The 12199-nt window shown below is 50.1% G+C and overlaps 1 protein-coding gene across 2 annotated transcripts in view; it reads left to right on the forward strand.

Annotated features, from left to right (window-relative positions):
* The first annotated feature begins 4145 nt into the window (after positions 1 to 4145).
* Positions 4146 to 12199, forward strand: part of LARGE1 (LARGE xylosyl- and glucuronyltransferase 1) — a 539462-nt gene continuing 531408 nt past the window's right edge. For both annotated transcript variants that reach the window (XM_039230459.1, XM_039230458.1), the window contains exon 1: positions 4146 to 4594. The gene's annotated coding sequence lies outside the window, so the exon portion shown is untranslated. The remainder of the gene's footprint in view (positions 4595 to 12199) is intronic.

Here is a 12199-nt window from a genome sequence, read left to right on the forward strand (position 1 = left end):
GTCCCCACCCCCTGTGTCTCTACCCCAGCTGCCATAGTCCTCTGCCCAAACTATTCTTTCCTCCCACCACCATTTCACCAAATCCAGCACCAAAGAACTAATATTGGGCGTACCAGGCAACCGCAGAGTCTGTTCTAGTGCTGGTGCCCCATGGCTGATTTGATTTCCCATAAGTTGGCTGGTAGGTGCCCTGCTATTATAGGTTATAGAATTTTCATATCACCCGACTGAGCATTCATTAGTTTCCCTACCTTGCACTTGAACAATGTTCAAAACATCCAGAAAACAGCTCTAAAATGTTAGAATAAGAGTCCATTTGGAATAGTAAGATTAATTGGGTGACATTAAGATAGTAAGAGTATCAGGCCACCTTCGTCTGGATGAGTGCAATATTCTTTTACTGTTGTTATTATTATTATTATTATTGGGAGGCAAGGCAAGAATTGGGCAAACGGAACTCTTTTCTTTAAAAAACGTGAAACCAGTCTGCCTCCAGACTTTGCATCATGTTCTTATTCCATTCCAGATCCTTGGTGTACACAAAAAATGAGACGAGGAAAAGCAGAGGGCAGAGCAGGGTTCCAGGCTTCCTCTTTGAGATGCCTTTAGGGCCCCCTAGTGGCTGATTTAAGACTTAAAATTTTTTTTTTATTTTTAAGGATTCGGTCTCCTTGACCCTGATTAAAAAAAGAGAGACCTTTCTGAATCTCTCCTGTGACAGGTACAATAACTGTGTGGGAAAAAAAATAGGTAACAGTTGGTTTAGAGGGCTCAATATTTTTTACTTCTCAGTTCTTAGCAAAAGCAGTGTAGATTCTCTAGAAGTAACAGATATATCACCTTACATATTTTATTCTCCATTCCTCATACTATATTATGTCAGAGATGAACTCCTTTTAAGACATTTATATCCTGGTTTGTGTCAAAGGGCTATAATTCATAGGCAAGTACATCTTACCTTAGGTTTTACACACACACACACACACACACACACACACACACACCTATCTGTGGTGGGGCAAAGGAATTCTTTTAATGTGGGGCTTCCCATGATATTAACAGAAGGGCTCAGTTTGTGGAACTGACAACATTCCTATCGTTTAGAACATTAGATAGGCCACTAGGTTCAAAACTGCAACGTTGAATTGATAGAACAAAGCTTCTACCCGTTTAAGGTGCCTATTGATTGATGCAAGGAATTTTTGTGAAATCCCCTAATAATGAAATATGTCTTCAGTGTATCTTATTGACCAGAGTGAGTGCTGCTCCGTGCCTCACTATGGTCTTATTTTTCTCTCTAAAATCCAATCTAGAGAATGCAATACACTGGGTAATTATAATGGAGATGTTTCTTTACCACATGCTTATCTTTTAGTTTCTGATATTATTCCATTATTTCTCCTTTGCTTGTAAATTTCAGGTCTCTCTCCCCTTCCTCAGTCACGTTGCCCTTATTACTATGCTAATATATTGTAATAATGCATTTTTACACCACTAATCAAATGAAGCAAAGCAATGGATAAAAAAGAAAGCCCAAATTCTTGCTTTAAGTTTGCCGGGGCGGGAGGTGGGGGGTGGGGGTGGGGTTGGAGTACGGGAGGAAGAAGAGTAGGAAGGACGGTCCACCCGCAAAAAATGAAAATGATCCCCTTGCATTCAGCGCGTTCTAGAACAGAGCTGCACGTCAGAGGAAGAACGGAGAAGCATTCGAGCTAAAAGGATTGACATTAAACTTTGACACTTTAATGGTCTCTAGGATATTAGATAATATTTTATCATCTAAGTTCTCCGACACACTAGTGACATCGAAGCCAGATACAATCTCCAATCCCTGCAAATGTGCAGGGTGAGACTCATTCCCGCGGAGATAAGGCAGCAGGACCCCAGCTTCGCAGTTAACTTATCCTCAAGCTCCAGAGCAAACGTATTTTACTTCCTCGCCGGGGACGCCGCCGTGTAACCGCTACCGTCTTTTTGCATTCTCCTCTGCTGGATCTGCCGCTGAGATTAGGTAAAGGGCGCTCCAGAGCTGCGGGAAAGCCGGTGGTGATGCTCGAAGGGTGGGGTGGGGGGCCCTGGGGCCGGGGGTCTTTGCCTAAAGAGGCTGGAGGAAAGGGAGGGGATGGCGAAAGGGTCCCGGCTGGGTCGAACGGAAGGCCAAGAGCGAGGTTACTTGGCGGGAGCCAGGTCCGAAGCCGAGCGAGGGGCCAAACCTCGAAACCCTGGGGCCCTCAGCCTGACCTCTGGGGAGTGTGGTCAGTCCGGCAGCCCGAGCTCGGCATCTTCCTCTTACGCACCCCCCACCCTCGCCTTGCACTTTATCTCTGCTTTTGCATTCTTCCCCTGCCCCTTCCAAGAGTACGGCGAGCTTCCCGCTGCCTCTTCTGCGCCCAAGGGCCGAGAGAGAGGCGAGCGGAGGCGAGGCTGGGACCCGGCGCCCGCCGGGCTGGGGACGGGTGGGGACCCTGGGGGTGGGGGGAAGGAAGGGGACCCCAGAAGCCCTGGGACCGAGCTGAGGAAAAACCCGGGAGCTGGATCGCGCGCCGGAGCGCTGGTCTCCCAGGCAGAGTTGCCCATCCCTCTGCGCTCTCCTCCTCTCCAGGCCTGTTTCCCCCTCCTTTGGGTTTTCTCTCCAGGCCTCCTCCGTTCATCCACGCTCACATCCCCGGCCCCTGTGCCCAGCCGATGTCACGCACTCCTTCCGTAGCTTCGGAGGACTCTCGGCGCCCCACTCGCGGCTTTAGGACTGGGAGGCTTTGGCAGTCCATTCAGTGCGATGTTGCGCGCCGGGCTCTTCCGCCAGGACGGAGAGCAAGAATGAAATTGGAACAGGGAGGGGCATGTCATGCGTGCATGGGTGTGTGTCTTGGGGGGGGTGGGGGCAAAGAAATGCAGTTTCCCCGAAAGGACAGGAAGCTTTGGACCGGATTCTTTGATACAGAGCTCCAAATAATGCTGCCTGAGCGCTTCCTCGTGGCTCCTCGCAGCCGCAGGCTGCCCCGTACCCGGCCCACCTCGGAGAGAAGCGGCGACCCAAGTAGAAGTGGAGGCGGGGAAACTTCCTACTTCCCACGACGGCGGTTTTGTACAAGGGGGAGTAAGCAGGCTGCACGGCCCCGTGAGCCTGCCGGTGTCTCGACAGCGGCAGCTGCGGACCCGTCCCTCTTCCCTTCCCCCTCTTTCCGCGAGGCGGGCCAAGCCCGAGGCGGCCGGGAGCGGCCGGGGTGGGGGAAGAAGGGCGGGGAGCTCCCAGCTTGCACCCTTTCATCCCAACCCGGGCCGAAGTTCCGGCTCCGGGTGTTGCTTCCGCCCGTGTGCGAGCGAGCTGGAGAAGTAGAAGGGAGGAGCCTCGCGGGAGGGGGCGTGGCCCAGGCAGGGGCGGCCTCTCGGTCCGCGCGGCTACGGCGCTTGCCATTGGCCAGTCGCGCTGTCACGGGGTGGAGGCGGGCGCCCAGGCGCGCGCTGGCCCCGCCCCCGCCGGGAGCCCGGCCCGGGCTCGCGGTCCCCCCCAGCTGCACAGACATGACACAGACACACAGTCACTGCAGCTGCTGAGCGAGCCCGGCGCTCTGGGCACGCGGCGGCGGGGCCAGCCCGGAGCCCGGACCCCAGCGCCCGCCCGCGCGCCACCCCCCCCCCGCCGGCCCCCGCGCGGCGGCCCCCGCCTGGCCGAGCGCGGGAGGCGGGGATCGCGCGCCCGCTCCGGCCAGCGGCGCCCGGCTGCCGGCGGCGGCTGCAGCGGCCGCCCAGCTCCGAGCGCCCGGCGCTCGGGAAAGCCGGCGCGTCTCAGAGGCGGCGGCGGCGGCCGAGGCCGGCGAGCGCTCCCGGCGGCAGTGGGGCCGCCCGCCCCGGTTCCCCGCACCCACAGCGCCGCGCCGCGCCTCCGCTCCGGTGACCTTCCCGGGGCGCCTCCCCCGGCCCCGCGCCCCCGGCCCCGCGCCCCAGGCCGGGGCGAGGCCCTCTCCAGCGCCTCCTAAGCGCGGAGCCGCGGGCGGGCGGGCGGCGCAGGCCCGGGGGGAGGGGGCGCCGCGGCCGGCTGCAGCCTCCGTGCAGCCGCGCTCGGCGTCCGGCCCGGCCAGACTGCTGCTGCCCCGCCGCCGCGCGGAGCTCGGGCGCCCGAAGCTGGGGGCGCGGCCGCGCTCGCCTCGCGGGGCCGGGAGCGGGCAGGCCCTGCCCTGAAGGGGCGAAGCGGCGGGGAGCGCGGGAGGTGGAGCCGGCCCCGGCGGCCGCCCCGCGTCTCTCCCCAGCGCCCCCTTCCCGGACCCGGCCCGAGGAGGACGCAGGCCCCTGCCCATGTGGGGCGCCCCCGGCTCGGAAGAGTCCCTAGGGCGGGGAGCAGCTCCAGGCAGCGGCGCCGGAGGGAGAGGAAGAAGGGACAGTGCTCAGCCTGGGCGGCCCGGGCCCTCCCCGCAGCGTTTGGAGGCGGGGGTCGCCCCGAAGTCTGCGCTTGGCACCGTCGCTTGAACTAGGGCAGCGCCTGCTGGGACCCCGACCCGGACCCCTCTGCGCCTCGTAGGCGGAGGCGGCGGCGGCGGCGCCGCCGCGCCACCCAGCTCTTCCACGGTCCCCCTGTTTGGAGGCAGTCACGGCCAAGGTAAGAGCTCGGGGTGTTTGAGAGCCGCCGCGGGGGTGCCCTGGTGAGCGGCGCCGGACAAGTTCTCCGAACCTGTAGCTGGTACTCCCTGCGAGGGCACACCCTCAGCTGTCTGGGCCAGGAGCCCTGGACAAGCTGGAAGTGGAAGTCCCCAAGTCTTTGATGTCCCCAGGACCCTTTCTCATGACTGTCTTGCTACTAGGCACATATGCTGTTTAACAGGGAGCAAGCAAGGAGGAGGTTCCCGTCAGCACCGGGAGGTGGTGTGTCCGCACCCCACCTCTCCAACCCCCCGCAGCTTGTCTGCTGTGGGTACCTGCGCCTTGGGGAACCTGCTGTGTTTTTAGCTGTCCCTCTTCGGTGATCCTCACCTGCCTTTCCTGGTGTGGTGCTGCGAGAAGAACTTTTCTTTGCTCCTTGTTGCGGAGAGTCGTGGCGATTTAGGGTGAGCCGCCACAGCTTCCGAGTCCCTCTATAGGACAGAGTGGTTGGGTGACGGCGATGTCTGTAGAGAGACAAACCTACCCAGAGTGTCAGTCCTGTTTCCGCAAACCTGCTTGTGATGAGCGATCGGTATATATCATGCAGGTTTTCTTGTGAATGGCACCGTTGCTGGAGGGTAGAGTGGCTGACTCCAAAGTTTGTGCATCCTGAAGTTATTTTGTTGATTGCTTTATTACTTTCTTTTTAATTTTCCTTTTGAGGGACCTCAGTCTTGTGAGCCTGTCCTTGCCTGTTTGAAATTTATTAAACCTATGAGATTTCCCTGGAACAATCTGATTTTAAATGGGTCACTTAGGAGGGAACAGATTGTCTCTCCTACATTGAATCCATCCCCCCTGGTGACCCTGTTTAATGGGGATGGATTTTTTTTCGTTCCCCGGGCTGATGTACCTCGGTTGAGCAGGTTTCTGTTGAATCCCGAATTGGAGAATTTTGTCACTCAGTCCATTAAAATGATCTCCTGAGGGAGGAAAATAGCTTACATTTTCCGTGAATGTCACAGGAAGTTTTACAGGGTCTTATGTAAGTTCCCCCAAGAGAGCTCTAGGCTCCTGCTTCCTTCTTGGGGGGGATGAGGTGGGGTGGCTGCGGGGCGGTCACCTCCCCTAAATGCAGATCGGTTCCTCTCAGACACAGGTGGAAACCCAGAGTGCTCATTCACTCGGTGGAGGCAGTCACCTCAGGCTAAATTTCCTCCTCACCTCTCCTGTCTTCGCTTCCCAGGAATCAGCTTTGGTCGACTTCAGACAGGGGAAGGTTCTAAATAAGGAACAGCACAAGTGGTGTTTTCTTTTCTCATCTCTCACAAATGGGTGACATGAATGAATTACTCACGGGCATGAGTCCTCACTGGGGATAAAAGAAAAAACAAACAAACCTGGCTTTAAGGTTTCACACATTTTAGTGTACCTTTATTTTTCAAGAGTGTTTTTCCTTCAGTGAAAATCGTTTGACGAGAGCACAGATTTATCGAGCCAGGTCCTCTTACTTCCACGCCAGGCAGAAGATTAGCCAGAACGGAGAGGCAAAAGTCCTCACCATCTACGTGTTAGTGGGTTTTCAAGGGTGGTGAGGAAAGGAAACAACCCCCCCTAACAGGATGGAGAGGTTTTCAAGGAAAAGATGGGATCACTCTGGAGTGGGTAGTGGGATGCCTGACAAGTGTGGGCCCCTTTCCTTCGGGTGGTGAAGGGTGCTAGCTCGTGGGTTAACTTTTGGGTGTGAGATAATGCAGATCGCATTGGCTTTGGAAGCAGGACTAGAAGAAGGGCTTTGGAAATGAAAGGTTTTCCCCGGCTCCTATAGGTCCCAGAGGGCTTCCATCGCACTGGGGGGATGTGAAGTTTTCCTTGGGTTCTTGGTTCTTGGCTGTGGTTTACCATGAATGCCGATTGCAGGAGTATTTCCAATTTTTAGCCACTTACAGCGGCAGGAGACTAGGGGACTAGTTTTCTATTCCACCATCAATGAAGAAAACCCAAGGGCCCATATTATAAAAGGCTCTGGTTTATCTTTAGGGCTCTTGAACTAGACTTTTTGGTACCTGATGTATGCTTGCATGAATGAGTGCATTCCAGATGCTTAAATGATGGGCCTGATCACGTCTAAAGTGTCGTTTAGGCAACTCAGAACCGGTGAACTGCAAAGTGCTATGCGAGACTGAAAAAAACTCAGTGATGATCTCTAAGTTTACGAGGACTATACATTTCGAGCAGTCTATGTTGTGGGCATCAGACCATGCTGACTTTGTGTTCCCCTGAAGGGTTGTAATCAGAACTCCCCTTTTTGGTTTTGGACTGCACTGAAGACCCACAGCCTTCATAAAATCACATAAAATCATTTTAAGTGGAGTCCAGCATCAAGTCCCTCAAAGTTAAAATTTCTCACAGTCATCCCTTGTACATATATAACATTTGGCAGTGCGGTTTGCACTTTCATCTCAGATGCTCTCTGGACTTTTAACAGCATTAAGTCATCAGTGTCCAGGTTTCTTTCAGCAGAATTGGAAGATAATTCTATTTCACTGAAGAACAAAGCCCCATTGCCCAGGCTTACCTTACGCACAGTGGCCAAGTCTTATCAAAGCTGACTCCAGAGGTGAGCAGACAGAAAAAGGTGAGAAGCAGAGTCCAAGAAGAGATTACCCAGTTCAGAACACTGGCACCAAAAAAGGCAAATGTCACCAAGATTTAGGTCTCACTGGATTCTAAAAGCCGCAACTCAGCATATGGAATTAGATTTAGTGTCTGGAACCTGTGAACCTTTAAGAGTTATTACACTTTCCGGAACTCTTGGGTCTGGCAGACCACATTTGTGATCTTTTTTTTTTTTTTTTTAATAATTTATTTATTTTTGAGACAGACAGAGCGCAAGCAGGGGAGGGGCAGAGAGAGAGGGAGACACAGAATCTGAAGCAGGCTCCAGGCTGAGCTGTCAGCCCAGAACCCGACGCGAGGCTTGAACCCATAAACTGCAAGGTAATGACCTGAGCTAAAGTCGGATGCTCAATCGACTGAGCCACCCAGGCGCCCCTGTGATCTTTTACCCATGTGTGTAGTGCATGCTTAGGTAGTTTGAAGGGAGCTATTGTTGTGGTCTAAGGAAAACGGTCAGCATAAAGCTTTATTTCTGCTATTAAAGCTTTATAGATTGATTCTCATAGGCACCGCATAGCCAAGGGGTAGGAGATTGGAGCAGGAAAACACTATTAAACTTGCCTTTGAGCGTCAGCTAGTGAAAACTGGTCCCAGAGAAGATGTATACTGTGGACCTACAGCCTGCATGAAGTCTTGTGAATTTCAGGGACACCAGGTGGCAGAGGGAGAGTGAGCAGCTGAGGCAGGATACTGGTCTTCCTTAGTGTCTGTGAATAATGTGAAGGCATCTTTGTAGCCAGAGTTCTCAGAGAGTAGGTAGCATGTAAGGTCAGGGGTGTGAGTCTCAGGGCACTGGGAGCTCCAGGCATCCAGCCACTGACACACTTTAGCAATACAGCCGCCTCACGAGATCCGCCTGTGTTGTTGAGGCTTTGCTGCTCTACTCCAGAGCACTTGACATTGAGAGGTACTCTGGTGCTGAGTTCCTCTCTGACCGCACTGATATTTGGAGGCTAGTAGGAAGCAGCCAGTAAAGTTACAGCATAATGCAATGTATTTTATTTTATCTTATTTTTTTTAAATTTTTTTATTTTTCAAAATTTTTATATTTGAGAGAGAGAGAGCATGCATGCGGAAGTGAGCAGGGGAGGGGCAGAGAGAGATGGAGACAGAATCTGAAGCAGGCTTCAGGCTCTGAGCTGTCAGCAAAGAGCCTGACATGGGGCTCGAACTCAGCAGCCATGAGATCATGACCTTAGCCAAAGTCGGATGCTTAACGCAGTGAGCTGCCCAGTGTATTTTAGAGAACATCTCTCCATTTAACACCACAAATAATAATTGATCATCTCTTATGTGGCAGATGCCATGCTCTTTGTGGAGGCTATAGAGGTTTCACGTTTAGTTCACGGGAAGCAGACATTGAACCATTACTATGAGCTAAGTGCCACTGTATATAGGTTTGTGCAAAGTCTGTGTTTGACTTTGCCGGAAGAGGAGAAAGGAAGAGAGTCCCAGGCAGAAGGAACAGCATGGAGACTTTAAAAGATGTGCTGTGTATGGAACACAGCCATTAGTTGTGGGAGGGGGGGGGGCCTTGGTGTTAGAAGGGAGAGAATTTAATAGGATTCCGTGCTGGGCACTAGCTTCATGCTCCTTGTATTTAAATGGGAACAAGAAAGGTTTCTGGATGAGATCCGTGAGTACCAGTTGATTATGCCACATTGTTAATAAAAACAGAAACAGGAACTTTCTTTTTTGTCTTTTATCCTTCTACATATAGCACTTTGCCTGTTCTTTAAAAAAACTATTAGCAATGCAAATAAAGAAAGGGTCCCTTATCAACCATAAGTCCGCCCTCTTGTGTACAAGAATTCCATCTGGGGCTTTTATTATGTGATTATGCAGCAGTGGGAGAAAAGACAATGTTGCTTGACAAATGATATAGTATGGGGGAAAATCCTTCTCTATGACAACAAATTCCATTTTGTCAGATTTGCTTCTGGGTAGAGTTATGGCCGCGTTGAACACTTGAACAAGGTTCTTGTGTTTGAATCTTAGTTCTGGCCTAAACTTTCTTTGCTGTTGGAAAAGAAAGAGTTTAATAATGAGGACGAGTGTGTGTGTGTGTGTACGTGTGCATATATACTTGTGTGTGTGTGTGTGTATACGCGTGCACGTGCCCGTGTTGTGTCATGAAGAAACTGTATTGTGGAAAAAAAACTGCAGTATATCTGCTGGAGGATGTTAGGGAGGAAGGAAAATCACAGTGGCAGCAGTGAGCTCCAGTGCAAAATATATTTAGTAGTTTTTTCAGAAATAGGAGCCAAACAGAGGAGGTAAAAGAAGCTTCTGTATGTGTTTTGCTTGTATCATCTATACCTGTGTTGAGTGAGAGGCAGGGTGGTTTAAGTAATATCAGGAGACCTGGGGCTAGTCTTGTATCATCTGTTGCTAACTTGCTGTGTGACATTAGAATACTTCTTGACCTCTCTGGGCTTCAGGTCTTGTTGCTCTATACATGAGTTCTTTACCTTGCTACTAGGAATTTAGAGCTCAGAAAGGGAATGGGATTACCTAAGTCAGTTAGTGGCAAAGCTCAGACTTATTAAGATTTCTCACTCTGAAATGGGAAGAGGCCTGGGCAGTTCAAAGGTGTACTTTACCTGGAAATATAAAACCCCACAAGGATGCAACGCTGAAGAAAAGAATCACAAAGTCTTTGCTGTGTTGCTTGTAGATTGTCTGATCTCTCTCTGATGTATCGGGTCATTCATTCACACATAAGCACCGAGACTTGCCTGCTAACTTATTATATAATATGGAAGCCAGTTGGTTTTGATGTTACCTATTCTTTGAGAATTGCTTGAGAATTAAGTACCTTGTGATAAAAAGCAATGCTGAAAATTTTGATTGTTTCCACATTAAGTAGATAAAAGCGGAGTTGACTCTTGGGGATTGTGCAAAGCCTGGACTCTAATACGGAAAGGGGAACACTTTCATTTGGCCGGGGAGGGGGGGGCATTGGTTACCTTGTAGGCAAGCTGTTGAGTAAGTGTGGAGAGAGAGATGTTTGGAAGAAAAATGGATGCAGAAAAGCAACTGGGTAGATGAACAAGTTGGGAAAAATGAAAACTGATTTAATTTTATTCCTCCAAATTTGTGTTCTAGAAAGAAGGCTCTTCTCCGCCCAGGCATTGATCTGGGCATAGAGAGGAGTGCTTACTGGAAAGAGAAGATTTGAAGTGAGTGCAGTGTAAATATAAGGGTTTTTTGTTGTTGTTTTGCTGTTTTTTTATATTATTATTTCAGTTTTGAAGCTAAGTATGGGAGCACCCTATTTTAGGGGAGTTTGGCTTGTGAAATCTGATTTTAAAGGTAAACACTTAAATAATTGGAGTACAACAGATTTTTATTTTACAAAAGGGATTCATAAAAGGCTCTTTTTAAGAGCTAGTTCCTTTATTGTATTTCAAATTATTTGATTATGACAATCATGATGGATGCTTCTGGGAACCTTATCTGTTACATAAAACCAAGGATTTTTTTTACTACAAACTTTTCCAGTGTTTTAACAAATAACTCCCTACATTTACCTGCCAAGAATCCTAATACGGAATGGTTTTACTGAGAGAAGTACAGTAGTTAGTAGTAACTTTCATAACCACTAACCAGCATCTAGTGTTCCCTCACTTACCTAGTTACTTGGGGCAGATTTACTTGTTGGAGTAACTGCTCTTCTTCCTGGAGATGTCAATCCTAACTATTCCACTGCCCCCACTGAGGTTCTACCTCGAAAGATATATCAAGAACAGAAGCGGTTTAAAAACTAAGTTAGGGGCGCCTGGGTGGCTTAGTCGGTTAAGCGTCCGACTTTCGCTTAGGTCATGATCTCGCGGTTCGTGGGTTCGAGCCCCGCGTTGGGCTCTGTGCTGACTGCCAGCTCAGAGCCTGGAGCCTGTTTCGGAGTCTGTGACTCCCTTTCTCTCTGACTCTCCCCTGCTCACGCTGTCTCTCTCTCTCCTTTAGAAATAAATAAAACATTAAAAAAAAAAATTAAAAAAAAAAAAAAAACTAAGTTAGACAAGAGTTTCCAGGATTGTGAGTTTTCATAATTGCGGAGACATGGAATGAATTTTGTTCTGCCTAAGTATACAAGACAGGAGACGGATGTAGGAAATGTTCAGAATCCTGCTTGCCTACTGGCCCTTCTTTTGCTGCATCTGAAATGTCTACGGCTTTTAGTTTTTTTTTTTTTTGTTCCTTTATGTCTCATGAAAGTTTCCAGAAAAGAATTTGTTCTAGGAATGAAATAAAATGTGAGGCATTTATGGCTCCAGAGGTAATCTGGGGACAACCTGGAGTTGTAGATAATCACAGGCTGGGGCCAGAATGGAAAGTGCCATATCACTGGTAATTTGGGCCTCTTGTTGTCATATTATGGGGCTGCGCTTTGGACGGGCACCAGACGAAGATGGAGATGGATCCCTGACCTACTGGGAGAGGTTTGCTCTTCACATAGTCCTTTTTTGAAGTGCCAAGGCCATTTGGGAAAGAAAGATCAGTTGCTGATCTTCCCACGGCAGCGGTGGAATTTAGGGGGTTGAATTTTGTTACAGCAAAACATGGGCATGTGGGGATTTCTTTCTTCCTTTTTTTTTTTTTTATTAATTTAAATCCAGCAGGGAATCATGGGCTCTCCAGTGTTGTTCTGTGGTTAGGGATTGCCTTGGATACATTGGACACATACTTATTATTGAGTAAGGTTAACCTTTCTGTGCCTACTGGGAAGTACTCCACACCCCTTTGTTTCTAGAATGGTTGCGCAGATTTTTAATATGCCAGTGCTGTGTGTGCACCAGCCTCCTTGACTCTCATCTGGGAATGGCATTTCCTGGTTGCTTAAGGAGCCAAGGGAGATTCAGGCCAAGTGATGAGATCAGGAAGGGGATTTTCCCTGCCCGCGGGCTTGGTGCCTGGTGCTTAGTAGGTCTGCACGAGATAAATA

The sequence above is a fragment of the Hyaena hyaena genome, unplaced genomic scaffold, assembly GCF_003009895.1.
Source record: "Hyaena hyaena isolate Hyena2069 unplaced genomic scaffold, ASM300989v1 scaffold_46, whole genome shotgun sequence".
In the NCBI taxonomy this organism is placed as follows: Eukaryota; Metazoa; Chordata; class Mammalia; order Carnivora; family Hyaenidae; genus Hyaena; species Hyaena hyaena.